This window comes from Chanos chanos, chromosome 14 (genome assembly GCF_902362185.1).
Source record: "Chanos chanos chromosome 14, fChaCha1.1, whole genome shotgun sequence".
Taxonomy (NCBI): Eukaryota; Metazoa; Chordata; class Actinopteri; order Gonorynchiformes; family Chanidae; genus Chanos; species Chanos chanos.
In genome coordinates, this window is record NC_044508.1 from 5,853,265 (window position 1) to 5,856,797 (window position 3,533).

A 3,533-nucleotide genomic window follows, 5' to 3' on the forward strand; every position below is an offset into this window, starting at 1 on the left:
TGGAGTATCTATCTATCTATCTATCTATCTATCTATCTATCTATCTATCTATCTATCTATCTGTCTGAGTGACTCAGTACATGTCTGTCTGCTTAGCTGTCAAATGCTCCATTTTCAGTTGGATGCTCTCTGGTCATCCTGTAAGCAGTAAAGAAATTAAACTTAACCTCTCACTGAAACATAAGATTAATGAGGGTTCTTCATTTCACATCAACTCCTCTTCCCCCTCGTTTATAAATCACCCTTATTTGATATAGTGGGCACAGGGAGAGCGTTCCCCAGCGTGACTTCATTTACGTCACAGACTTTGGCCTCTTCTAGATGGGTGTCACCTCTCGTCCTTGACTCAAGTTCTCTTTTCCACCCTAATTTGAGAGACACAATAATTATTTTACATATCGGGAAACAAATGTCTGCTCTCCTAAGACGCACTGCAATATATCTAACAAGTTTTACGGCTAAGGGGCGGCTTTTAATAGCACTTGTCTTGACTTGACAGCACACTCAGACACAGGCAAAACCAGCCACTGCAGTAAGAGTATCCCTTTTTTTTTTGATGAATAGATTGAGCTTTAGACGGCCAAGTGACGTCATAATGACGTACATCCTCTCGTTCTCCTTGTTCCCCCACTCCCCCCCCCCCCCCCCCCCACCCCGCTTCCTCAATCAGGAAATGCAATCCCAGTTAATTTGAATTGATCCTAGTCTGTCTCCTCTCCATAGTCTATAGTGCTCCCCCACACCCCACCATCACCCACTCCACCCCTGAGTCTTAAGAGCAATTAATAAAACAGTAAATCCCGGGGGGGTCGTGACTCTCTGTACCAAAGTCAGGTAGACACCCCTCCTTCCACCAACCCCAGGCTTTTAACAGACCATTCAGAGCACTAAGTATGACAGCCTAAAGCCTGGTAAAATATAGAGAGAGGGCATAAGGCCATATGCTACGAGTCACAGGTATAATTTTCATATTTCGTGATGGAGATGGATGGTTCTGAGACAGAATAACATGCCTGCACATCAGTGCTGTTCTTGCTCCTCTCTCTCTCTCTCTCTCTCTCTCTCACTCAGGCTTCGTTGATAGTCCGTACACTTACTGCAACTCTGAGCCAATTAGGCGGGGGGGTTGTCGAAGCTCCTATACTTTTGTTCAGCGTCCAGATAACAAATTTGGTTTGCTTTCCTGGCAGTTTGACTGGCGTTAGAGTGGCAAAGAGCCAGGGACTGTTTGAAAAGTTTGGGGATTTCAATCTTTCTGCAAAAATTGGATGCCAACCCCCTCTGAAGTTTCTCCTTAGATATAAAGCAGCTTTGGTGTGGATATGGTTATCTGTTCCAACATTAAAGTTAATTCATGTTCACAAATGTGGTTCTTGTGTGAACGCACAGTTCGAAGGGACATTTAAGAGAAAGTGGATCCTTTATCTACAGTAAGATTCATATAAGGATCTCTGAGAGTATAGTCAGTGTATCACTTTGGCCTGCTCTCCTAAGCTAAGTTTGAATTACATCTTTGCAGTGTAATGTAAAGGCATCCAGCCCTAGTTCTGCACCTGCAGCAGAATATAATCTCTCACAAACATACGTTCTCCCGGTGCCAAGCATCAACAGATCCTATCATTCGTCCTTCAAGAGGTGAAATATAGACAATAACAAATGGTAGGAAAAAATGTCTACGGATGCATACAAAGCTGCCATTGGTCATGATTGCAATCGAAGGGTCACTGAGTACTATAAATTATGAATCTTTTGTCAATTCAAGACATTGGATTGAAATGGAACATTTTCATCAGAGATTATTACTTAAAAATAGCTATGTCTTATAACAGTATCATCAGCATGTCCACAAGAAGACATAGTGTGTGTGCGTGTGGGTGTGTGTGTGTGAGAGAGAGAGTGTGTGTTTATTTATATGTGAGTGTGTTTTTATAAGTATGTGTGTGGTTTCATCACCAGGGAAGGGGGAATTCCACCTATTGTGTACTATACCTGAAGATAACTATCTGAAAGCAAGAGTGAGACAGTTGTGTGTTTTGGCATCTATAGTATCTTTTCCAATACGGCACATGGTTGTCACTCGTTCCAAACTTCATGGTGTTCCTTCATCGGAAAAGATCAATCCAAAACTCAGCACAGTCCACGGAAACTCCCTCAGCTCTGAAGTCTTGACGGATTTTGATGAATCGTTCCGTAGTCATGAAAGCATCAAAAGTCTGTCATTGCATCAGTGTTGTGTAAACACCCAAAAAAAAAACCGAACAGTACATTCATGAATTTGTTAGATATTCATATCTGTAAGTCACACTTCATGTATAAGGGTTCAGGTCACGGAAGATGGCAAAAATCTTTTTGAATGTGACAATAATCCAAGATTTAATGAGTCAAGTTACATATGTTTCCTCATTGACAGAAACAGGCGTTATCATGTGCCAGTATTACAACACCAGATGGACGAGCTCTGTATACACAGGCTAGTTTCATGTCTCATGCACCGAATGGGAAATTCCATGCAGTGGTAAGTGGTCCATTATCGGACGAGGGGGTCAGTCTAATTGCTTTAGCTAATCTAATAAATTGGCGGGATGACCTTATTAAGTGATAAAGGCCCTTTAGCACAAGCGGTGGATTACCATGCCAGTACCAGAGATTCTTAGGTATCAAATTAAAGGCGTATTTACGTGTTAGATTGGTCGTAACTGAACAGCACTAATGAAATGCTGTGAGAAACCATTATACGTTTCTGAAGAGTCTAATGCTTTTCCATTAACATACCCTTGTCATGCAGCACAAAATCTTAAAAATAGATTCTTGCATATGCAATGCACATGCGATGTCTCACAATTTAGAACTGCATGTAGGCCTACATAAGATATTAAAGTGGTCAGCTTCATCACCGAGTAGAAAATATGGATTTTTATGTGGATTTTATTCACTACAGCTGGACCGTGTAAACATACATAATACAGAATGTCTTGCAGCTCTTATGAAACTTTTAAAAGCTCTTTGGTTTGTACAAGGAACGATCATATTTGTACAAGAACTGATTCACCCTCCTTATGCTGACTAAATGTTTATGTACTCGTTATCATTTACATAAACAACACGTATAGGCCTCTGATTGTTCGAATGTATCCAGCACCTGTGAAACTGCATGCTCATTTGACCTCTAGTCCTCTTAATCTTGTCTTCATAAACGCGACGATTTCCCCCTTTTCATTTGGTCGTTGGAATTTTAATGGCGTTTCCGTTCGACGAGTACATCGAATCAGATTGTTATTTGACTGGTTCCATCAAGCTTTGGCTTTTGTCATGTTCAGTGAAGAAGAACTAGAGAGACTGGACGAAATATGAATCCGAAACGCGCTCGACTCCACTAATCAAACCTCCCTCGCTTATTTTAGGTCGTAATGACCAAAAATGAAGATATTGTATAGGTGAAGGTCTTTGTGCACGCAGTGTACTCCGAATATCAGTTAAGCGGCGATAAAAACGTCTTATTCGCACGGGTAACACTCCACTCAGCGTATTTACAT